The sequence below is a fragment of the Mastigoproctus giganteus genome, chromosome 9, assembly GCF_048544385.1.
Source record: "Mastigoproctus giganteus isolate SK-2022 chromosome 9, ASM4854438v1, whole genome shotgun sequence".
NCBI classification, from domain to species: domain Eukaryota; kingdom Metazoa; phylum Arthropoda; class Arachnida; order Uropygi; family Thelyphonidae; genus Mastigoproctus; species Mastigoproctus giganteus.
This window is the reverse complement of record NC_143583.1, coordinates 35,614,477-35,641,230: the sequence shown is the minus strand read 5'-3', so window position 1 is coordinate 35,641,230 and position 26,754 is coordinate 35,614,477. Positions and strand designations below refer to the sequence as shown.

General features: G+C 37.9%; 1 pseudogene across 2 annotated transcripts in view; it reads right to left on the bottom strand.

Moving 5' to 3' along the window:
• Window positions 1–6,294: 6,294 nt before the first annotated feature.
• The window catches only part of LOC150080143 (sex peptide receptor pseudogene), a 275,783-nt pseudogene continuing 255,323 nt past the window's right edge, over window positions 6,295–26,754 (bottom strand). For both annotated transcript variants that reach the window (XR_016547436.1, XR_016547437.1), the window contains one exon: window positions 6,295–7,978. The product of XR_016547436.1 is annotated as a sex peptide receptor pseudogene, transcript variant X1 (transcript). The remainder of the gene's footprint in view (window positions 7,979–26,754) is intronic.

The window sequence follows — 26,754 nt, the reverse complement described above, 5'->3', positions numbered from 1 at the left end:
TATTTTGTTTTTGTTAGTTTGTTTTGATATACATTTAAATTATTACTTACCACTTTCCTAATTAGATTTTATCATTGCTATAACTGGGCTTGCCCACAAACAAAAGGAAAGGGATCTCTGAGGAATGGATTTAAGTTCTGAGTGAGGCTTCAAATACACTGAGCGATCACTGAATTATGACCACCTACCTAATACTTCGTAGGTCCTCCTTTTGCCTTCAGTACAGCAGCTATCCGACGTGGTTGATTCAACAAGATGTCGGAAGATGTCGGATTCAACAAGATGTCGGAAGATGTCGGATTCAACAAGATGTCGGAGGTATGGCCAACCAAGCTGCGTGTAATGCGGCTAGCAGTGCAGGTATGGAGGTGATTAGTGTATCCAGACGCCTGATATGCCTTTCCATAGTGTCCCACAAGTGCTCTATGGGATTGATATCGGTGGAGTTCGGAGGTCAATCGATATTATGTATTAGGTATTATTAGAGGCATTTGATGCAAGAAAGCAAGCTTATGCAGCATCAGCCAAAAAAAAAAAAAAAAAAAAAACCCACTTCCACTTCACCCCTCTGTTCTTTCAAAATACCTGTCCAGCTGATCCTTAAACTTATTTAGGCTATCAACCTCCACCACAAGGGATGGAAGTCTGTTCCACCAACCAACCACCCGCTGGCTTAAGGCAAATTTCCGCACGTCTTTCCTCAATTTGAATTTATGCCCTCTCAGGTGATTATTCTGAGCTAGAGGAAGAATCCCATCAGCATTGAGCATGCTCAAACCATTCAAGGCTTTATACACCTCTATCAGATCACCTCGCTGGTACCTAGTCTCCAGACACTGTAATTTGCAAAACTTAAGCCTTTCTTTCTTCTTAAGCCTTTCTTAAGCCTTACGCCGATGAACCTTGGTTAGGAGAGGATGCTGTAGGGGTCGTCTGCTGGTATAGCCCATACGTGCTAGCGTGCGACGCATGGTCATGCCAGATAATGTTCCGGGTTGGCTCATGCTGTATTGGGTAGTCAACTCTTCAACAGTGCTGCGCCTGTTCGCATGTACGAGTCGTCGGACCCGGAGCTCACCTCTAAATTCAACCTTTCGTTGACCTTTGCAGTTTTGCCGTTGGGTCGTTGTTTGACCATTTTGACGCCAGTCCTGGTACACTTTAACCACGGCAGTTCTCGAACACCCCCACCAGTTCAGCCGTTTGGGAAATCGAGGCACCAGCTTGTCGAGCACCCACAAATTTTCCTTTTATCAAAGTCCGATAAATCCTTGCTTTTACCCATCACACTCGGAATTTTACTACCTGCTGAACCACTGACACCTTATCATGTTACGTAAGTCGACTAACTCCGCACTCACGTGGTCAACGGGTAGCATTCAGTTTTTATAGGGTGGTCATAATTCAGTGATCACTCAGTGTAGCTTACAGGGAACATTGCTAGTCGGAAATATACAGTGACATTCTACTATGGGGCCCTTTTATCGAATTATTTATCCTTTATTGTATAAGTAAATAATATTTATTATAATTATATTGTACACATAGAATTGTGCGCAACTTTCTCTTCACAGCAGCAAATGCTAGGGATTATATACATTAACATATGGAAAATTTTCTTCTTCCTGCCCCGAAGCAGTAGTATTCGAAGAGCCCTTTTCTGTTTCAGCATGACAAAGTACCATGTCATACTGCATACCTGTACCAACTTTGTTTGAGTGCATGGTCTTGCAGAAGCTTCACTGGCTTGTTCAGAGCTCCGATCTTAACCTCATTGAACACCGTTAGGATGAACTGGAACGTTCACTTCAAGACGTTGTCTTAAAGACATTGGCTTCAAGCACGTTTGGTTCAAAACGATCCCGCAATCAATAGCCGAATTAACTGTTGTGTTGAAGGAGAAATTTACCAAAATACATACCTTCCATTTATCAAAAATTGGTTTGGAGGAATTAAATACTGTATACGATATTAAATACTGTAAGAAATAAAAAGATCCTTTTAAACAAGCAGGTATGTAGTTACTTTTGGCAATATAATATATATTATTAATTACAAATTTTGTTACTGCTCAGTTATTAATTCTGTTTACAAGTGTCCAAGGATGCCCACTTAATTAGCTTGTAGTGTAAAATGAGCAAAGCAGCTCAGTTTTTGCAAGATCGGTCCTGCCGAATTTTAATCAATAAAATTTACTCAACTTCTAGCCATGTATTCTGTGCTGTGTTCCTTCTTTACTTCAGAATTTCTATTAAAGAATTATTGCCAAAATTAACATGAAATGATAGATTAAACTAAGTCACTAAGGTCAACTAAGGTGATAGATTAGACTAAGGTCAGGTAAAGACGCCCTTTTAACTCTTTCATATTGGGTAAACATGCTCCCTCGATTTAAATCTCTTCAATTACTGTCTTTTTCATGGTCGTTAGCCTTCAGCGTTCAAAGAGGCCTATATCATCCCGATGTATAAAAAAGCAGGGTAAGAAAGCTATGTCTAATAACCGACCTATTACTATACTGGATACAATTTTTAAACTCCTACTTTATAAATATCTTAGTAAATACCTTTACCCTTTTATCAATAATCATCAGTATACTTTTCTTCCAAGGAAATCAATTGTTTCAAATCTGGCCTTGTTCTCTCATTTCTTACAAACTAATTTGGACAAAGGAATCAAATTTATTCGCTTTTCCTTGATATTTCACATGCATTCGACTCTGTCTACATCAATCTTCTGCTCTTCGAGCTTTCATCTTATGGTCTACGATCCCCTTTACTGGATTTGTTTGATTCGCTGCTTAGAAATCTTAAACTATCCGTAATAATTGATGGTACTTCAACTCCGTTTTCTGTTTCGCAAGGTGTTCCTCAAGGCGCACCCTTGGGTCCGTTCTTCTTTATTGTTTACATTAATGATCTGTCAACCTTGAGTGGAAACTCTATTTACAAAGTTATTTATTCTTCAACTAACAGCGATGAATTTCAGTCCTGTCTTGATTCACTCTCACTCTGGCTGAATAAAAATAATTTGTTTCTAAACCCAATAAAATGCAAATTATGTCACTTTCGCTCGAATCTTGCAGTTAAATCCTCTATCTTTACTAATTATTATATTGGAAACTCTAATTGCAAGTGCTGATACATTCAAGGATTTAGGTGTTCTACACTACTTTAGTATTTCGATCTGACCTTTATTCCTCTTCTCGTGTTGATCATGTAATATCTCAGACTTCCAAACTTCTTGGATTAATTAAGCGTTCTTATTCGATTTTCAAGAATGACAAAGTTATAATTCTTCTCTACAAGCAGCTTATACTTCCAATTTTTGATTATTGTGATATTATTTGGGCACCACAACAGGAATATCTTTCTCATAGACTTGCTAGAATTCAAATTAAATTCATTAAATTCTTATGCTTTCGAAATCGCCTTGCCTTTCAACATCAAAACTGTGAAGCTCTTTGTGGTAGTTTTAGAATCGTGCATCTTCACCCTAGACGGAAGGTCACTTTTTGTCTACAATATCATAAACTCTATTATCGATTCTCCATCTCTTCTTGAACAAATACCTTTCAGTGTACCCAGTTTGAGTTCTCTTTATAAATTTCTCACTGCCTATCCCTCGTACTCATCATTTACCTGGCAGTCCTCTGTTCCGTTTCCTTCAGGTATTTTTGAAAAATAAATAAATAAATGAAAAATAATAATGAATATGTTAAAAAATTTATTAAAATATTTTAACAGATTTTAAATATTTTTGAAAACGTCATAATATTTTAATAATATTATGGCGTTCAAAAAGAATATTAGGATATACAATTTCTTAAATTTAGTTTCTTTTCTGTACTCAAACCAATATTCTTTAAAGATTGTACAAATTTCATGGAGCCACGTATCCAGTCACATTTGAATAAGGAATGCTTCTACCAGTAGGTTGAGGCAGCTTTATTTTCAATCATTCTTAAAAGCAATAAAAATATTTGGCAACATTTGAAGATTCTTGCTTGAACACATGCTGTACTCACATCTAAACTATTCTGATGGCCAGGTCTGAATGTCTTAAGAAGATTTGCTGCAGTCATAGTCAGCTTTCTTTTTAATTCAACTAAATTTATACTTAGAAAAAGAAAATAAAACAAAAAATTAAATTACTTAATCTGTACATTTAATGTACGTCACCGACCAAAAAGAGAACGGCTAAGCCGAACTTCTTTTTGCAACATATTCCAGACATTCTCAATTTGATTCAGATCTGGAGAATTAGGTGGTCATGGTGATGTTGGAAATCTTGGAAATATTCATAAACCACTCAGATCCAAATTTTGTACGGCGAGTAGCTGACTTTCCGTCTTGAAAGAATCCATCCCAATTCGGATAAAAATTGAAGCATTACAAGATGAAGTTGGTCTGGTACGACTGACCCAGTCAGACTAACTCCATACCAACAAAACACACCCTATAACATAATGCCACCTACAGCCGCTTGAGGTGGCATTATGAACGACTTTATGAGGTTCTCGCCACACTTTCATCCTGCCATTGGTACAAAAAGTGCAAATCGAGACTCGTCAGACCACACAATGTTTTTCCACTGCTCCACAGTTCAGTCTTGCGGTTGTGGTAGCACCACACTAGTCGAATATATCGATTTTTTTTACAGAAATAAGTGTCTTTTGTATAAACACACGACTACCAAATCCCGAATTCTTTAACTCCAGCCGTATAGTTCGGTTGAAAATGGGTCTTTCTTTGCCTAAATTGAATTATTCAGTTATTTGCGACACACTGGATATTCGTTTCTGAAATTCGCTTTAAATTTCTGCCCCTCTCTCTCTCTCGGAGTGCGGAATTTCTTCCACATTTGTTTCTTTTAGAGCTGCATTTGCTTTTGGTCTTCCATTCATTGTATACTTTTGAGGTGGCTGCTTTCGACACACCAGCGATTTCCTTAGTTTTCTCAATTGTGATTCTTGCTAAACGTGTGCCAACAATAACACCTTTCTGAAATTCGGAAAGATTACTTGTCTTCCCCACGAATGGATCGACTAAGAAGCTCCAGGAAAACATACAGTATTTATGAGATTCAGGAACTTGTGCTTAAACAATGTAACACTTTATATCTGCATACCGCACGTTTAATTATCTATTGGAGCCAATTACAAAGGTTTCCATTTTTTTTTGCCAGTGAGTGTACTTTAAAATGCTTATTAATGTATACAAATATTAATCTAAGCTTGCATATTAATTGTGAAATTAAAACTTTCTGTATGGTGAAAAAGAAAAGCACAAGAAAGAATTCTTTCACCACATACAAATAGACATTTTTACCCATAGCTGGTGAAAACAAGCCCAAGGCAGCCATATTATTCAATAATCAGTTTCTAAACTCCAAACAAACCGCCATTGGTAGCTTGAAAAATCGACTTTTTATGCAGATAAGCCTTTTTAGATTGAAAACATTATTCTCCAAGTTTGACAGGTTTTAGTGTGTGTGAGTGTGTGTGTGTGTGTTAAGCTTTTATATTTAATGTATTTTTATATAATATGCATGACAGAGTAGTCCAACTGTACGAGGAAAAGACATCATTTGGATAAAAGAAAATTATATATCTTTATTTTGTGCATATACATCGCTTCACCACACATTTATAAAATAATACAAGTTTGCTTATCAGAGCAGAAGGGAGGTTGAGATTGGGAGTTGAAAAACAAAACAAGGACTACTACATCGTGCGGAATACTAGCGCCGAATTAAGGTTAAACAATTACACTGACATGAGCTGTGTTGTTGTCTGGTTTTGTGGTACACGAAACAAAAATGTCTACGTACTTATCCCTATCTCTTCTCTTCTCCATGTATCATCTATTTTAGCTTGTGTATAAATGCATCCACTAATGAGCCCCTAGTTTAGTGAAGGCATCATGCACAAGCTCACTGATTATTCAGTCAGACATTTTCTTTTTCATCTTCTTCAATTTGCGACCTGATAAGAAATATTTCATCACGCGCAACTTAAGTTAGAGGTCCTGAGGTTGTTTAAAGTGATGCTCCTCATTTCTAAAATTCTTGTTCAGCAGTGACAAAAATATTTTCCTCAACCTTGGTTAGGCACAATTAGTACGTTAGAACCTAATTGATAACACTGTGAAATCTACAGATGGTAACGCCGTCTATGATACACACTGGCAACTAAAGACAAGTTCAGTAATGTCGAGAATTGACCTTTTGTACTTCTTTGCCTTGGATATTAGGTTGGCTACAACAGTCATCAGTAGGAGGAACGATGTCAGCTTCTTGGCTTTCGGTATCACCGAGAAGGAGGGATTCCAAGTTAGGCAACTTATAAAGATCATGTGAGCACACTTTCGAGCTTCGAATACCTCCCTCTCTAAAGAATTTTTTTTTCTGTTTCTTTGTTTTTGTATGTATATACGTGTGTATTTAAATGCTTAATTTTAAGTCTTTTGTCTTTTTTTTTTAAACATCTGTAAACTGTCTGTTAAGATCCACTTGATTAAGAAAAATGTCCCCAGATCACATGGCTACGGCTAGTTGAAGTCTTAAAGTATAGTTTCATTGGTTGATGTTCGGGGTCCATTCACCAGAGAATATCTTGATGATCCTTCTCTTCTACTCACCAGATTTCCCATCATGAAAAGGTCTTTAAAAGTCTCACGGAATTGTCTGCTCATACCGCAGTAAATTGCGAAATTCACAGGATAGCTGAGCATGATGAAGAAGTTGGTAAAAAGAATGGTAGCATTAAGGTCGTCGTAATGAGCGATGTGCAAGTCCAAAGCGTTCTGCATCACGTGCAAGCTGGTAGTGACTCCCAGAGGGATCTCTACGGCTAGAAATACTGTCACCACCACGATCAACATCAGAGTCGTACAGTTGCTGTCTCGAAGTTTCTTACATTCGCTCTTGCGATTCTCTTTAAACAGCTTTTCTCGCTTTCTTTGGGCTTTCTTCAGTGCTTGGAAGAGCAGCAGATTGAGGACTACTAAGGTAGTGCAGGGGACCATGTGAACGAATACGATACGGAATCCGTAGTACATAGTATAGTAGGCCATATCCGTAACAGTGTCGCTGACCCAGCGCGCTGTCATGAATGCGCAACCCCAGTGAACTCCACCTTCCCATCGAAACTGAACAGGTTCGAAAACTCTATCGAAAAAGCGGGTGGACTGATGGAACAGTGACAGTATATAAACCCAGCACATGGCTCTCAAAACACGTGGCACCGTACACCAGCTTCTGGCTGCTGTCGGGTGACAGACGTAGATGTATCGCTGAACGGCTAGAAGTAAGGTCAACCAGATGGATGCTGTGTGGAAAAATGCTGGGACAACTTCGATCATAAAGTGATAGGCATAACATGCTGGAGTAGGATACAGAATCTTGGCATGGTTTCCCAAGGTGTACATATAGAAATACCAAGGTGCTGGAAAGAGCAAAGTCAAGAGGTCAGATATAGCCATCGCCAGCAGCACCAGATTTGTTGGCGTCCTCATATGGCGTTGGGACAGCACCACAACAATGAGCGTATTGGCAACTATGGTGACTACCAATAGGAAAGGCATAATGTAGCCAAACAGAGGCATGGCATACCGAAAGGGTATATCACCGGTGACATTCACAAGAAACGGGATCTCCCATGCGTACGGCAGGACTTCTGCTTCATCAGTTATGTTAGACGAGTTGAAAAAGTCAGTCAGAGAGGTTACTGGTATGATGAATGTTGTCTCGCTTAGATTCATTTTGAGTTCACTTTGCGAGCTTATTAATGGATTCATTGGGCTATGTGGATTATACATGAAGTTTCGGAGCATTCCACACTTGCTCAGAAACCAGGTTAAAGCCTTAACTCTGGATGTTATGACTTAATCATCGAAGATTTAGAAAACAGTCTTTAGCTGGTTAACATTGGAATTAATGAATGGTTACTTCGGCATCAAGGACAGATCCGGTTTATCTGAAAATGAAAAATATATATGGTAAATTTGATAATATTTTTGATATAGAATATATAAAGATGCGAACTATTTTTAAAATTTACGGAGTGGTTTTAGTGAGTAATCAAAATTTTAAAAATAAACTGAAATGAAAAATTAATTGATTACAGCTTGATTAAAGTGCAACTGAAACTGGGAATTTTCACTTTATAAGGCGCTTTTTTTAAATAGAATTCCTTTCGGTATTTTAATTAATTTCTTATTTATTTATTTAATTTATTTTAAAATTTTAAAATTTATTAATTAATATTCAGTTTATATTTTTATTTCTTTAGTTTGCTTTATACTAAAAAAATAAACAAAGATTTCAATCACCAAGACAAGGTGTACAATTAAACATCTCCATTGTATAGACAAATAAGAAAAATAGCCAACAGCAAAAGTTTAATATAATAACCAGGATTAAACTGAATAATTATTAGTATAGTCGAGTATTTATAGTTTAGTTTAATATAGTATAGTCTAAGATTTCACGAATAATTTAATTGTAATTATTTTACCATTTAATAATTGTAATTTATTTTTAATAATGAATTAGAATGTATTATGTATTATATTTTTTATGCATCCAAACATCTTTTGAAAGTGCATTAATTTCTTTCAATCATCATGCATTCAAAAATAAAACCTACTTTTTTTTTTTTTTGTAATAAGTAATTACGATTGCTTGCATAATTTCACAAAATCGATTTAAATTCGTTGCTAGGTTATTGTGTGATACTGTCATTTACTACCAGATGGAGGCACTGGGCATACCATGTTTTATTACAGTTCACTGAGTCGCATAATTAAAATACTTGTTTTAATTCCTTGTTAACATGGCAAGTATACAGAAAGTTTTGACCTTTTGACTTCTGGAGCTGTTCTGTCGATTTGTGTCACTCAGCCGTTTTAATTACTGCTCTACTAACGAACCAAAGCTTAATCCGTCGATTGATCCGGGTAACCGAGCGGCAGATAGGAGGGTAAGATGACGGCTTGTAAGTTGCGCGGATTATTTTCCAGTTTAATTACTGCATGGGAACAAATTCACAAACTCAATTATTGTGATTTCTCTTTTTGTTTTACATTCTTGGAGCGAAATTTTTTAAGAAACAAATCTACAAGAATTGGAATTTTGAAATGACATTCGTCTCAGGGGGAACCATACAATCCTGTGACCTTTTAAAGTGATATCAAGTATTTATGAGTGGAGCGGATAAATTCTGCAAGTGCATGCTGACGTTGAGATCGTTTCCTATTTTATTTCCTTCATTCTTTTACTGCTTTAGACTGGAGAAGGGACAGAACCGTTCTAATTCTCTCCCACTTTCTTTTTGGGAACTGTGAATGAAGCAGTTTTATTTATTTATTTATTTTTTATTATCGATATCTAAAGCTGCCTTCTTTGATTTTGTGCGTTTTATGTCTCTCTTAGGAACTTGAGCACTCTAGGGCTTTTACGAAGGTTTCGGATTGATGCAGATCTTCACATAAATAAAAGAACGCAAACGACAAGAGTCAAGCCTTCGCTTGGTGTTTGAACTCGCTTCGGGTATCAACACACGGTAGCCATTATTAATTATGAATCTTTACAGACAGATCTTTATTTCCTTCTGTGATGTGTACAAAACTCTTGTTTAGATAACATTTTCTCCCTGCTGGATTATAGGATTTACAAGTTTCCTTCTAAGTCCCTATTAATAATCTCGAATATTTCTGAACGGCTTGCTTAAAAGGAAAGTTTCTTATAAACAATAAAACAACAGAATAAACAAATCTGGAGGTTCGTGGAAGCTGATTATGTTAAATAACCATGCTTTCAGCATTGGATTCAGTATTCAGGTGTCGATCTCTGAAGGTATAAGTTTGTTAAATTTATGGAGAAAGCCGAGTTCATGCAACAATATCAGATCAGTATTTTACTATAGAAATGATGCTATAGTTGAGTTCTACGGTTAAGACTAATTAATTTAACAAGTATTTTCATATAGTGTACAACAAATGTTTAAAATTCTTCTTATACAGAGTGTCTCAAAAATATTGGTACAAACGTTTAGGGGAGGTAGGTAACATTTAAAGGAATGTGAATCGCATAGGAACCCATAACCGGAAACGTCACGGGAAAGTAGTAGCAGAGGTACAAGAAGCAGAAATGACACAAGACAGTAATTAGTGGCAAACATTTATTTGACATAATATTAACAATGGGGTACGAGATGGATACATTTCATGATGTTACAACAGAAGCTCGAAGGTGCCACCATGAGACACGATGCATGCGTGACACCGACGCAGCTTGGATTGGCGGACACGGTCGAACACACCTGGAGTTTCTTTGACAGTAGCAGCAGCGCAGACGAGTCTCGCCATGAGATCCATTTCCGTCTCCACAGGCGTTTCATACACGATAAAATTGAGGCTCCCCCCCCACAGAAAGAAATCAAGGCCCGATAAATCAGGTGAGCTTGGGGGCCAGGCAACGGGTCCACCACGGCCAATCCATCGACGCCCAAAACGCCTGTTCAAATGGTCACGAACATACCTTCCATAATGGGCAGGCGCCCCGTCATGTTGAAACCAAATGTTGCGTTTCACATTTGCTGGCACATCGTCAAGTAACCCTGGTAGAACTTGTTCAAGAAAGATCCGATATTTAGCGGAGTTCATGCGGGATGGTAACAGGTATGGGCCGACTAAGCAGTCACCGATCATACCTGCTCACATATTTATTGGGAAGCGATGTTGTGCCGCATGGGGAACCGGAGAACACTCAAACTCCTGTATAACGCTATATTCCTCCCTGTTATTACATACGGATCCGGGATTTGGTACCATAGAGCAATAATTGTTCGCAATAAATGCAAACTGGAAACAATTCAGCGAAGTATACTGCTTTCCATTACCAGGGCCTGTTACGCAGTAAGTTCTCCGGCCCTCCAGGTTCTTGCAGGTGTCCTCCCCCTTGACTTGGAGATATCCGTCGAGGATTGCACTACTGCCTGTCGCGGGGAATCTCAGCCACCATCTTTGGACATACCATGGACACCCGCACTGACTGTAAGCAAGAAAAGAAAAAACTAGCTGCCATGCTACTACAAATCTGGCAGACAAGATGGGAGGAGACGGACAAGGGCCTGATAACTAAGAAATTCATCCCGGATGTCAAACTAGTTTATCCAAAGTCGCCGCCTTGGTTCTCTCCTGGCCTCTATTGTACATATATTATAACTGGACACGGCTCTATAAATCATAAGTTGACTACCTTGGGAATCATCAATAACCCCTACCTGTACATGTGGAGAAATTGAAGATTGGGACCATCTTCTTTATAACTGCCCAATTTATAACGATCTTCGAGGAACACTGTACACCAGACTCCAACGCATACCTCAAGGACAGGAGCACCTGTTAATTTCTGAAGAACAATATTACAAATCATTAACGGAGTACGCACAGAACCTCTTTTCTAGGCGCAGGACTCTACAACCAACTCAAGCCAGGGATACAAACCTGTAAGGGACTTACTCAAACTTGAAATAAAAAAATCTGTACTTGACCGTTTTACCAGCATTGACTTGCTAACCCTGGAACATCCAGAGTAGGATTACCTGCTAACTTTCCATATGGTTGGGTAGGCTCCAGTGGTCTTGATCACTCCACCGCAAAATATAAGTCACACTCAGCACTCTCGCTGAGTGGCTTTTCTACCCTTCTGGAGTTATCCCCTCCCCTTTTCTCCTGGTGGGGCATATGCTCCACTGTCAGTTTAGGGGATGCCCTCACCTACATCCCTTACTCTTACTGTCATCCCCCATCTTCTTCCGTACACCTTGTACTGCCGCACTCTACCTTATTTTTTATTTATTTTTATTATTTATTTACTTATTTTATTTTATTTTTTTATTTTATTTTATTTATTTTTTTATTACTTCTTTTATTATTATTTATTATTATTATTATTATTTTTATTATTATTATCGGTTTTTTTTCTATTATCGTTTTTTTATTTATTTATTTTTTTAAATTATTATTTTATAATTTTTTTTAAATTGGTCTCCGTTCAGGAAGCTCAGGCGACCCTGACGGAGACCTGCCAGAGAATAATGGGCAGCCTGGCTACCTCCTAGTGGTGTGTGCGGGCAACGTGGGGTCCCATCTGGGGTCCTGCGGCCAAATGCCAGGACACACAACAGAACCCAACACAATACTACACATTGAACACACCACACTTTTTCTGGCATTTACAGTGTTCTGTATTTCTTCACAGTGTACATATGGCGCAGATGTGGGAAACCACAGGTGGCGCCCGACCCTAACACTTTTCATGACGCCCGTACTTCTACGTAATGAGTGTGCTGAACTACTCATGTTCATTAATTTTGTTCAAATACAGTAAATATTTAGAAACTTCAAGCCCGGATGCCATGTTTAGCAGCTTACAATACAAAGAAGTTAGTGATACCTGCCTTTATGTTGCGTTCGAGTAATATCCGAAGCTATGACCACGACGAGCTTTTTCTGTGTAAAAACAGCTGCATTTATGGCACTTCTGAAGTAGTGGGATCGTACATCACAGCACGTTCATACCTGAAATAAGTACTAATCATTTACTCACAATGGAAAGTGGTGCTGGACATTGGATAACGTTGTGACGACTGACGGTGTCTAGGATTTGATCAAGTCCGACCCCTCCCAATGAATAAAAAGAAAAATACCACGTATTTTTAATACTTATACAATAAAGGGGAAACTGGCGATGATAAGTGTTGCTGTTGTGGTAGTAAGGTTTTAGGAGCATCAGCGATTAAGGCCATGCTGCTCCGTGTTATAAATTGTCTGTAAATTGCGTGTGTTCTGCGGTCAATTTTCTGTGTTCTGGACAAAAAAACGAGTTTCCGGGAGAAAAAGCCATGTCACCTTCGCTTTAGACCGACTAACTCAGCCACGTTATGAAAAAGGCCCATAAAAATTCCTCACGTCATTCGGGAGGATGGTACAAAGTAGTAATATGCCTACTAATGTGAATGTTTACTGCATTACTAATGTTTAAAGAGAAAAAAAAAAAAAGGTAAAAATAATTAATTCAATTTTTATTGAATTTAAGATGAAAATGTGATTTGAAATGCAACTTTAAAAAAAAAAAATGACAAAATACGTATTCTTCTCCAGTAAGCTTAATAATTTGATGTATAAATAATCATAATCATGTTCTAGACTGTGGTACATCATCACCGTCGTGGACAGGACAGTTGGTAGGATCGCCCTGTTTCCCAAGCCGGGTAGTAAAGACCTGAGTTCGATGACTGGAGGAATTTTTATAGATCTTTTTCACAGCATAGCTGAGTTAGTCGGTCTCAGGCGAGGGTGGCATGGTTTTTTCTCCCGGAAACTCGGGTTTTTCGTACAGCAAACAGAAAATCAACCACAGAACACATGCAATTTACAGACAGTATATACGGAGCAATATGGCCTTAGTCGCTGATGCTCCTAAAAACCCTTCTACAACAACACTTATCATCGCGAGTTTCCTCCTTATTATATCAGCATTAAAATACGTGGCATTTTTCTTATTAATCATTGTGAGGGATCAGAGGGTGTATTTTTCAAGTTGAGGAGAATCGGTCGAAATATTTTGATGGAAATTTGAAATTGCTTCTGTATTCAAATATTAGTACGGATGGTTAAGCTGTTTTTGGTTTCTCTTTGGTCTCTGTTAATTAAGCTAGCAATCAATTATTATTGGATTTTTCTAGGTATTCTCTTTATGTATAAAACTTTGTTTCACTAGCGCGTGTGCATACACTTTTATAGGTTTTAGATGGTTTCGTTGAAAACCAAAAAATATTCACGCTTGTATTCGCAGGAAAATAACCACGTAAGAAAAACTGGAGTGCAACAATTTGGCTAGGAAATATATACCATCAGCTAGAGGGTTTATCATAACCACATGACACAGTTTATACTTAACTTGCAGAAGCTGATGGATTTTTTTATTTATTGCCGAAAAAGCGAAACCTCGCATCCATATCAGGCCATTAACATCAGACTTCGTATAATTTATAGTGGCAAGAAAATATTTACTCTTTACCCTAACATAAATAATACCTCCAGTGGCAAGATTACAATTCGATTTACTAACTCAAGGGAATTCTCCATGGAAAGAATGTCTAATTTATGACCTTCGGTAAACTCTTCTTGGTATGAAATATTCCTGTTTTTGTTTTTCGATCCTAGTTGCTTGAATAGTTGGCTGCACTTATCGGGTAACGAAGGCAAGGTTTTCAAGTAGGCGCAAAGGGAAATGGCTGTATCAATTCTTACTTTATCGATGCATCATAAGTTAACAAGTTTCTGTTTAGTATGGTAATGTTCGATAACAACCAGTTTATTTTCTCAAGGTGTTGATTTGGTAACAGGAAAGCTCATTTATAATCTAGAAATACTTTTAATACATTCCTATACCAAAATATTATATAACCAGATGCTTTGACATGCGGGCTCAACCCCCCGTTCGAATTATAAATGAAATAACTTTCACTTAGTATGGAAATGAATTTACGCACTTGTATAAATAGAATTTTAAAAAGAGCATGATTGTTCATTGCCCGTACAGCCAATTCGTACTGAAGTATGTATTGGTACACAATCCATCACAGACCTACACTGCTTTGCCACTTTATTAGGACCATGCTAACAGCGTGTTGGGCATCCGTCCAAGACAAAACGTAGTAGTATGGAGTCAACAAAGTGTTGAAAAGTAACGCCAGGAATGTTGAACCCTACATGTAAACAAAACTGTCCCCATTTCCTGCAGATGTGAGCAGAAGATTGTGTAAGGTATTAATGCATGCACTTGGGAAAACACCTTTCCAATTCATCCTACATAGCCACAACAGCTGCTTGAAGTTTTCCTCTTGTTCCTCAAACCATAGTTTTACATATTTGCCCTGGTTGACAGTTATATTGAATGTATCCCGGTCCATATGGGTGAACATGCAATATTGCTGGGTGTACCTGATCTGCAATGACATTCAGATATGATCTGCGTCCTCGGTGTCCTCCAGTGGAATCAGGGGACCAAGAGTGTGCAAGTGACATGAAAACGTGTCCCATATTTTACCTCTTGGCAGTCTGAACTGTTGCCACAACAAGCTGACTCCAGCTTGCAGTTCCATCGTATGTACATTTTTCCACTGCGCTGAAAAGTTAAAAATTGGCTTATCGGTCCATAGGATTTGTGTCCATCTTTTGCGTTCTTGCTACCAATGCAGCAGTATTTTCTTGTGTATGTCCGAGAAGTAGTTTGCGAAAACTTCAATCGCTAAAAATTTTAAAGTGGCGCTTGTCTTGCATGGCGCTTGTCAAACATGACAGGCGCCACTTTCTAAAATTCTCGAACTGGTTATGGTTATACAATATTTCTTGTTTTCATTTCGATGTATTATGAAATAGGAAACATTAAATTTTTCCAGTGAGCAAAAACGTCTACCTTTATTTTAGGAAACTCCCATTCCCACGTGGTATCTGTGAGACGCTAGTGACAGTTGTCTAATCTTACCTTAGAACTGGGATTTTGCCGGATAAATGCGAACAGCTAACAAAATTACAGAATTACAGACGTTCACGTTGAGTCTGACAAAAGGCAACATGAATGTCTGTATTTTTGGGTTTGGGTTCAGTTTAGTAGCAACCTTAAATAAAAAAAATAATAAAAACTTTATTACTAAATATAATACCACTTTTATACCACGTGAAATTAATAATCTAGTTTATTAAGCTACACGCCTAAACTACTATTCATTAAGGTAACGTTTCAGGTATCTTACCGATACCCATCATCGGTTAATATATAGAACCTTCGTTAAAATGATACTCCTGGCCCCTTCGCTATGATGAACAAAACTGGTCCTGTATTATAACCCATAATATGTGCATAATATGATAGAAATGTACATAATATAATAAAAATTAGGGGGTGGGAGTACATAATAATGTACTACCACCCCTAATTTATACCTGAGTCTAGGATATCCATTCTCTAACTGCATAAAAAAAGATTAGACAAAATTAGATGCATGGACACCTATTACTGGTGTCTCACAGACACCACGTGGAATGTAGAGTTCGGGGATAATGATAGACGTTTTCGCTCACCTGGCGTCTAAGAAACGCCATATATAAATTTAATGTTTCCTAATTCATAATAAGTCGAAATAAAAACAGAAAATACTGTATAACCATAACTTGGTACAAAGTTAAAGAAACAACAGAAATAAATCAGTACGGTAAATTGCAGGGGGTGCTGCTAGAATAATCATACACAGTGATACCACACCAGAAATTCGTTTCTTCTGAGTCGTTGGTATTACAATTAATTAAGATGACTCCTTTCTTCAAAGGAATTGTACCCATCAATAAAAATGTAACATTTCAATAATAGTTATAATTTAAAAAAATATTTGTTGTAAATGTATAAACTGATTAATGATCTGTGATATGCACAGTAAGTAAGAAGAGATTGAGGAACAGATGCTTCATTAACTTAAGTAAAGCTGGTGTACCCTCCTTATTCCTCGGACTTATCTCCCATATGATTACTTTTATGTTCGCTCAGATGAAGGAGCTACTTCTGGGACTCTTGTTTGAATCAATAGAAGCCATCAACGTGGCTGCTAGTGGACCATGATAATTGAACAAAGCTTTTGTCACCATGTGACAAAAGCTTTGTTCAATTTTAATAATCCAATCTTTGTTCAATGTTAATAATCCAATAAGGGTATTATTAACATTTTGGCATGGAGTGGTGTACTCAATGGAAGAGAAGCTGAAAAGTACTTAGAGAAGAATGGAACGAATTATATTAGGAATGAGACTGTTGGACAAGAAGAGAAACAGATGGATTAGTCAACAAACTCAAGTAAAGGACATTCTTATCAAAACTAAAGAACTGAAATGGACTTGGGCAGGACACATAGCTCGAAGACATGATTACAGATGGACTAAGAAAATAACAGAATGGTACCCAAGAGGAGCTAAAAGAAAACTTTGAAGACAACAACGGAGATGGACAGATGAAATTCGAGAGTTGGTAGGTAGTAAAAGGATGGCCATTGCACAAAACAGAAGGAACTGGAAAGGCCTTCATCCTGCAGTGGATTGAAAATGGCTGATGGTGATGGTGGTGTATAGTATGTAGTCTGGTATATGGCAGATAAATTAATTTAGTGTGTCACTCTTGTTTCTCGGTATATATATATATATATATATATATATTTTTTTTTACTCTTTTCAGAACAAAAAGAAATATTAAATATATATTGCTTGCATTTTAATAACCATCCATCTCGAAAGAATGCCAAATTCTGTGATTTCTATTTGTCAATATTCACAAGTAAACTAAATGTAGTTGTGTCTTTATTGGAGAATTACGCATATTCTTATTAAATTAATAATTCTTCTTTATCTTCTCTGTTCTACAACTTATCTCAGCATCCACTAAAAATCAATTCGTGGTTTCAATTTACAACGGTGAATAAAATTCTACCTTCGAAGAGGACTCACGAAAAGAAATATCAAAATACTTTAATAATAAAATTATTTTTTCTTCCTACAATTGATTCTTTATTATTCTGCAGTAACCTGATCCCTTCGGTACTTGGTGCTTTGTAACTGATGAACAATCCCAGAAGAATTTAATAAAGTTTTTTGTGCTTGCATAAGGGAATACGTTTTAATATATTCATTTCGGCAAAAAAGGTTTAATATGATTATGCAACAAGAAAGAAGAGTAAGCAGATTAATTTGTGGCATTACATCTTGCTTCTCACAGCAAATTATTTGTGGCAGATATTGAGTCCGGATAATCTGAAAATTTTCCTTCTGCAAGATGTTCTTTAAACAAACTGAAGTCGCTAGGATATAAATAGAGTGAGAGCGCATTCAGTTAAAATTGCGTATCTCTGATGGCTGCTTGAAATTAATTTTTCTTTATTTGTTGGAGTCCAGGGGTGATCATTTAATTAGCGAAGTGGTGCAAGATTTTGTGTGTACCGCGTGAACTTTCCATAACTGCCGTTAGAGGCGCTCTATCTGATCGCTACTGAGCAGACTCTATGCGCATGCCAGTACTTGTCGAGCTAATGTTGCCTGAGGAGAGTTTTTTTAGCCGCGTGTCACTGACGATCGTTTTGAAGCAAATATCATGCCGGACATACAGATTGAACAGCGATATGTGATTTGGTATTGTGTCAAAAGAGGCTTAAATGCATCGGAAACAGTTAAAGAGATGGATGAAGCTTATGGTAATGAGTGTCTTGTTAAGACGGCCATATTCCGGTGTGAAGGTTTCTCCAAGACAATACCAGGTTCATACGGCTAATATTGTGCAGACAATGATCATTCCCATAGTCCGAGTTCTGCCACATTCCCCTTATTCATCGCACTTAGCCCTATGTGATTTTTTCCTGTTTTGGAGTTTGAAGAAAGTTCTGAAAGGCAAGCATTTCGCGTCCGACACAACGATACTCAAGAGCCATAACGGAAGCACTTCGCGGTCTTTCGAAAAATGGCTTGCAAGAAGCATTTAATGCGTGGGTGAGACTGTGGCCAAAGTGGGTAAAGTTCAAGGGTGACTATTTCGAGAAGGAGAAATCCAAGGAAGATTCAGATGATGGCAATTAAGATAAGATCTTGCATCAGTCCGAGAATTAAACTATTGCCCCCTCCTATTTTTTAAATACTTTTTGAATATACGCCAAGGGTAGTCGACCATGCAAGGGCAGAGGGAAAATAGTCTGGCCCGACTTAAAAAAACACTGCAGGTGCCAAACTTATGCATTATGTCCAATCAATAAAAAAACACCCAATTCTTTTTGTTAGGCGCATTAGCATAATGTGTCTACTGTATGCACCATTTTTGTCCGTTCGTCCGCCCGCATGTAATAACTCGACTCCTAATGGATGGATTTTCATAAAATTTTATATATTCGGCTTTTTCGAGCTCACCACCAATTTTATTAACATCGAATCAATAGAAATTCAACAATTATTATTTATTTTTTCATACGTATATGCATTATAGGCTATCCATTGCCCATTCATTCCTCCATGGTTGGGCAACGTGGCTGATGCGCAGAAACGAAAGTTTCTCAATTCGGGCATAAAAGTCGTTGCTTTTTGCTCTTTGTTTCGTTATAAATCATGAATTATTACCATTTCCTAACGCGCCTTAAATGTAACACACTGTGTACATTAACTAACTCGTTTTTGCATATTTTTTTGACTGTATATCATTGGTACTATGTATTTGCAATGTATAAAATATATGCCAGCTCACAGTAGAGTACAATGGAGGCCATTTTAGTGAATTGTAATTTTAGGGTCGATATTGCCAATGTACGTCTTATACTCTGAAAAGTATGGTAAATAAATGAACAGATACATGATGCCAAATTACTAGATGCACTGCAATGGGTGATGTGAAATAAATTTGCAAGAAATCTATTTGAAATACCAAGTTGCACTTGCCCCTCCCCCTTTCCCCCTTCATCTTCCATTTGCAAACCCGGTATGTATTCTGATGCTATTGAAACAGACGTTTTGAAAACTTCGTAAAGTAAAAAGTTGAGTTTCTTAGCAGACATCTTCTCTGGTTATTGCTAGACACATGCACACTCACAGAAGGGGTTGTGAAAAGGGAGATAAGCGACTAATGGAGGAACTACTGAATAAACTGACACGACTAATAAAACGAAAGGGCATAACTGAATTCGAAGGTGGAAAATGGGAAATGGAAAGAAGTCATAAGAATGAAAGAAAGAAAGAAGGCGTAAGAATGAAAGAAAGAAAGAAAGCGACAGCTGGTGAGCAAAGAAAATACTAGGATTACTAACAGCGAACGATATAGTTGCATGGACTTCTTTAATTGCAAACTGCTTAAGCTGCGCATTCCTTTTGTGAAAGTCAGCCGTTGTATTTGGACGCGAGTGAAGTGTAAATAAGTCTATCGATCCCGGTCCAGTTTCTGGAAGTTAGTTTGCAAACAAAGCAAGTTGGCCTCTGGTATTCGAAGAACGTAGCAACCCTGTTGAAGAGGGTTGTTCACTGTCGATCTCACTTAAGGCAGCTTTAAAGGAAGTGGAAGGTAAAAAAAGAAAAAAAAAAAAGGAATTGGGGCATCATAAGGTGCGCGAACAAGTATTGTTTAAAGAGGAATAGTTTCGGGATCTTTTTACTGGGAGTATTACATAAAGTGTTTACAGGAAAAGGCACTTTCGTCTGTCGGAGTGGAAAGAAAATCAGCAGAGGAATTTGGCTCAGTGGTGCGAAAGTAATAACTGTTCTTTTGTATCTGTAGTCTTCCCATCTTTCTTATCTGGACGAGAACACTGCAGACGTTTCATTGTATTCAAATCAGGGTCTAAATGCGATTATTGAGGAATGCACTATTTTGTACAGTGATGTCACCTGGTGACGTTCCGAGGACTTTTTAGTAATAATTAGAAATGGTTTTCTTTTGGGGTGGGGACGGATTCGATAGCAACAACATAAGAACAGTTACCTAAATCACGTGCGAAAATATCTGTATTCAATTTCCTATACAGTTATTATTACGTTCTATAAAACCGTTGAGAAGCCAGGAAAACTTGCAGAGAACAGGTTGTTGTTCTTGTAGCGTTTAAGGAGCATCAGCAACAATGGCCATATTGACGAAAAACCCGAGTTCCCGGGAGAAAAATAACACTACCCTCTCCTGAGACCGACTAACTCGGCCACGTTTTGAAAAAGTCCCATAAAAAATCCTCATGTCATCGACGGAACTCGAACTCAGATCTTCTCCACCCGATGTGGTGGGACGGCGATCCTACTAATTGTGCTAACCACGAGGGCTCAGAAAACAGGACTAGGCTGCAGTCAGGAAAAGAATAATGATTCATCCCATCTTTACAATGGTTACTTACACTACTGTACCATTAGATTCGCCCTGGTGAGTAGCACAGTTGGCAGGATCGCTGTACTAAACGTGGCTGGGTTACTTGGGATCAGGCGAGAGCAGCGTGGTTTTTACTCCCGGAAACTCAGGTTTTTTCATCCAGCAAACATAAAATCCTCAGAACACATGCAATTTACAGACAGTATACACGGAGTCCCATCGAACTTGTTCAATTTGGTCTGCCAAAAGGTCCATTTGGTATGCTAACTCCTGAAGATTAATAACACAAAATCCCCATGACGAAAGCCATCTAGTAATATAAAAACAAATTATTACTTTTTTATAAAATTATTAAAATTTTTGTATCAGTTCATCAATTTTCAGCTGGTTACATTTAGTAGGCTCCGTTTCAAGTCCTTCAATTCGCGGTTAATTTTCCATAGACATATACACTATGCTGCCACTTTATTAGGTACACCTATCTAGTAGCGTGTTGAGTCTCGTTTAGCCTTCAAAACAGCTTGAATTCATCTAGGCATGGATTGAACAAGATGCTGAAAACGTTGTGCAGGAATGGAGTACCATGCAGACATGAGTGTGTCACGCAGTTCCTTGAGATTCGACAGAGGTGTAGGCCTGCAGCGAACAGCCCTTTCCAGCTCATCCCAAAGATGTTCAATAAGATTGAGATCTGGGACTGAGCGAGCGACTGCAGCAAAGAAAAGTCATTGTCATGTTCCTGGAACCATTCCATAGTGATTCGGGCTTTGTGCATCGGCGCATTATCCTGCTAGAAGTAACCATCTGACTTAGGATAAACTGTCAACATGAACGGATGAACTTGGCCAGCAACGATGTTTAGGTACGATGTGGCATTCAGACGTGAATCTATGGGTATCAATGGACCCAACGTGTACCAAAAAAAAACATTCCCCACACCATAACACTGCCCCCTAGTAGTCGTCGGACATGACGGGTCCATGGATTCATGTTGTTTTCGCCAAATTCTGAGCCTTTCATCGACATGAGGCATCAGGAACTTTGACTTGTCAGACCAAGCAACTGTTTTCCAATCTTCGATAGTCCAGTGCTGGTGTTGCTGTGCCCACAGGAGGCGTGATCTCTTCTTCTTCATTGATAACAAAGATACGCGATGTGGCCGTCGGTTGTTGTAGCCCATTCGCGACAAAGTGCGACTAGTGGTCCGTTCCTATATTCTGTTCACCAAGGTTGTATTCTGATGTGATGCGCGACATTGTGGCCCGTCTGTTTACTTGCACAATTCTAACAATCCTCCTCTGACCTCTCTCATCAACAAGCGATTTTCTTCCACAGGAATGCCGTTGAGAGGATATTTTCTGTTCGTTGCACCATTCTCGATACACCCTTGAAACTGTGGTGTGTGAAAAGTTCAGGAGAACTGCCGTTTCAGAGATGCTTTGTTCAGCACGTCTTGCACCTAGTACCATGCCACGTTCAAAGTCCTTTAGATTACTCCTTTTCCTCATTCTTGCTACGGTTTTTACGCTTAACTGATACCAGAAAGGTTGTTCTGCTGCATTTATATACACAACTGTGGTCATTTGACTCGCAACGTTATGGGACAAGCCATTTGTGTGCACAGCAGGGGTGTACCTAATAGATGGCAGCACAGTGTATCTCGCTCGATCCTTTTAACCCATTCTCTCATTATCTATATACTAACAGCATCTTCCTTGATGAGACATTTTGGATTATTCTCTGTAGTTCTTCTGCTACAGTCAAAAGTCGACTTTCTCAGAACGTTCTGTTTGCAACTTGACATAGAAGTAATTATTTCGCTGTGCTAATTAATGTTCCGACTATAACCCAGATACTGTAATATATCCTGTAATTTATCTTAGATAAATGAGGCTTCCGGACCTGTATAATAGATACAGGACCGGATACCTCATTTCAGGAAAGATATCGATTTGCTTGGAAGGGTATACAGAAGAGAGCAACAAGATTAGTTGTGGATGCAAGCACATATTCTTACAAGAAGAGATTTGCAATTCTGAAAGTTACAAAGTTTGTAAATTAGACATTTGCGTGGGAATCCGACTGATGTGTTTTAAGTTCTTAAGAGGATTAACAAACAATAATGAGAGCATATTTTCTCTATAAAGGATGATGCAAACAAAGAGACAAATTCAAATTAAGAAATGATAATTGCTATGTTAGGTACTTGTTAAGTGCCAAGAAAACTAAAGCTATGAAGGAGTCAGTATTTTTTTTTTGTAATTGTATATTCTTCGGTCGTTTTGTTTACTGGACACTTGTCGGGATTTAGGCGCATCAGTGACTTAGACTGTAGTGCGCCATTGTGTATCGTGTCTGTAGAAATGTGTGGTCACGGGCTGATTTGCGTGTGAACCTTACTCCTTCTGCCTATTCCTGGCTTCATTGGAGTGATTTGAACTCAGTCCTTTTCCATCGTGGAATGAAATTTAATTGTAGATTTGTTGTAAGAAAATTATCTTTTAGTCCAAAGGTAATCAGCTGTTAGAACAAGTTATACGTGGTTTGTAGAATCAAAGAATATGCACTGGGATTAATAGATAAATGTCTGAACAAAATGCATAAATAATAAACTGTATTATTTGTTTATTATATTAATAACAGCAGAAACGCGAAATACATATGATATTTCGATTGCTATTCAAATACAGAAAGAAATGAGTAAAGTGCATTACGAAAGCGTTGACAGCATACTTAACTGAGGTACGTGTTGTTATTTTTTAAATTCTTAAATTATAGTGTGACATGATGTAGCATTTCACGAGCTATGATTACAAAATATTGCAAAACGCAGAGTGAATATTACGTTGTGTGTTATGTGCAGTGACGTGCTTTTATATTTTTTTAGTTAATCAAGTAGTAATTAATTGATAACACGGTAATTAGTGATTATCAACATCAAGAGCCGAAAGCCTGTTTCGCATAAGTTGTTGGGAAAGGAATCAACACTTTTATTGCTTTCTTATGCATTTTTTATACATTCTTACTTATGTAAGAAAGCATGAAATCAAGCGATCCAAAAATAGTCAATAAAAGGGAAAGTTCAATAATTTCGTTGTAGGAAGGAACTCACTTTTGGAAACAAATCGATTTCGTTGTTATTCACCCTTTCTAACCACAGCTTTTTGATGAACGTATAAATTCCGCCTTTCCAAAGAAGAATATTTACTTTTGAGCCTTACAGAAAACTTGAGAATGCTTAACTCCTCAAAAATATTAGTTAAGTAAGCAAACCTAACGAGGATCAGCGTCAACATAGATCTGTATAGTAATGATTTTCTTCTTTCATAAAGTAGAATCCTTAATTTCTGAGTTCACACCTAGTTTTAAGAAAATTCCTTTGAACAGATAATTCGTTTGACTGTATAACAGAAAACCCTTATGAAGACATTATATGAAAACCCGACAGAAGTCTTTAAAAAGCGTGGAATTCAGGGTCTCGAGTTTTATTAATTTAACTGGTTTTTAAATAACAGTTTGTAACCTGGATTGAAAGTGCCACAAAGTTCTGCCGATTATTGTCAGTATATCACGAAAGGTTTTCAATCTCTGCTCGTTAAGCTCTTCTAAAATACAGTTTAATTTGAAAGCTGATTTTTTTAGATTGCTGCGAACTAATTTCCCCCAAAATAGTTGAATATACACTGGGTGGCCACTTTATTAGGTTCGCTTACCCTTTTATTGAAATGGACAACTCCTGCAGCCACGGCATTACGTGTTACATTAACTAACTTGTCTTAGTATAATGGTTAAATAATTCAAGGAAAAATTCTCTACCATTCGTAACTTCACCATCACAAGATAGTAGTTATATGAGTTGTTGTTGTTGTGTTGTACTGGGGTTTTAGAAGCATCAGCGACTAAGGCCATATTGCTGCCTGTATATTGTCTGTAAATTGTGTGTGTGTGTTCCGAGGTCGATTTTCTGTTTGCTGGATGAAAAGTCCGACTTTCCGGGAGAAAAAACCATGCCACCCTCGCTTGAGACCGACTAACTCAGCCAAGTTGTGAAAAACGGCTATGAAAATTCCTCCCGTTATCGACTGGACTCGAACTCAGGACTTTTACATCAGGTGTGGGGAGGACCGCGATCCTAAAAACTGTTTTATCCAAGAGGGCGTTATAGAGTCGTACAACTTGTATTTATTGCAATGTGATTTGAACCATTAAATTTTCAATATCAAACAAAAGTAATGCCTATTCTACTTCTGATAAATGGCATTTTTCACAACGTGGCCGAGTTAGTCAGTCTCAGGTAAGGGTAGCATGGTTTTTTCTCCCGAAAACTCGGATTTTTCGTCCAGCAAACAGAAAATCGACCACAAAAAAACAGGCAATTCACTGATAGTATACAAGGAGCAATATGGCCTTAGTTGCCGATGCTCCTAAAACTCTGCTACAAATACACACAGTGAAACCATACATGCAAAATGTATTCATACAACAAATATGAGTTTTTATATACATGCCATAGCATTTAAAAAGTTAGCGTAGGATTTCCAAAAGATTTGTCGTTGAGAAAAGTTGGAATCGTAGGTATGAGTGGGATGAGTAACTTAGTCACAAACGACTATGTTTTCAACGAGATGGAACTGTCTCTCGTGTCTTCCATTTATTATATGGATGTATGTATGATGTTTTTAAAGAGCAAGAAGATCCGTTATGCGAAAAGCACTGGATATTGTTTTCTTGTTTTTATTTTTTAAGCAATCGTGTACACTTATAGTGTTTCACCATACGCTACAATAACAGGGAGATCATATGTCTGATTTTATATATCTCTATTGAATTACATAAATGAAAACATGTTTACCGGAATGAACTGAAGCTAAAAATGAGGTATGGCAACTGGGTGTTTTGCCTTAAAAAAATAGACGTCACTCGTATATCCTCGTCCACTTACATTTCCGTTCAACCGGAAAAAGCGAAAAGAAAAGCGAATAGAGAACATTTATGAGTTAGTGCAGACAACCTTGTAATGGTCTTTACAAAATGAGTTGTTTTACGAAGACCGCCAACAGTTTTTGGATGAGTTTGTACTTAGAGAGGAGAGTATTTTGAATAGAAACATTCCTTGAAAAAACATACAGAAAAACAGAACTTCGTCATGTATTTACAACTCTGTTTCCCAAAACAAATTATATCTTCTATCGATAAAAAGAAAAACAAAAGCACTGCCATATCATTAATATCTGGACAACTGCATATCTATAAATTACCTTTATTTACAGTAAACTAATAATGCGTGCTGAAACCTTTAGCTTTTAAGCCAGCCTCTAGGCTCCGTGGAACACTCCCCACGAGTTTTTTGTAAATGACCTCCAGTATTTTCTGTCATCCGACATTCAGAGGAGCGATCAGTTTAGCGCTGTATGTTGGGTGATCTCTCCTTACACGTACCGGATGATTCAATTCGTCCACAGGTGCTCTATAGAATTGAAGTCAGCCCTCTGGGCTGCCCAGTCCGATTTTTCGACGCTCGAGTACTCAAATCAGTCCTTCACAACTGAAGCAGTATGACGTGGAGCATTGGCCTTTTGATACAGGTATGGGCCTTCCCCGACATGCTGCCTCAACGTAGGTAAGGTATTATTGTCCAGGATGTCCATATATATTTCAGTGTTCGTGGTTTTGCCCAAAAACATCAATGGTTCCATGCCAAGTCATGAAAAACAGTCCAGACCATCACGTTACCTCGGCCAAACTTCATTTTCAGGAAGATAGCTTTATGTGGGCATCCGCCACATCCAGGCATGACCATCAGATTGGTAGACTATGTACCGT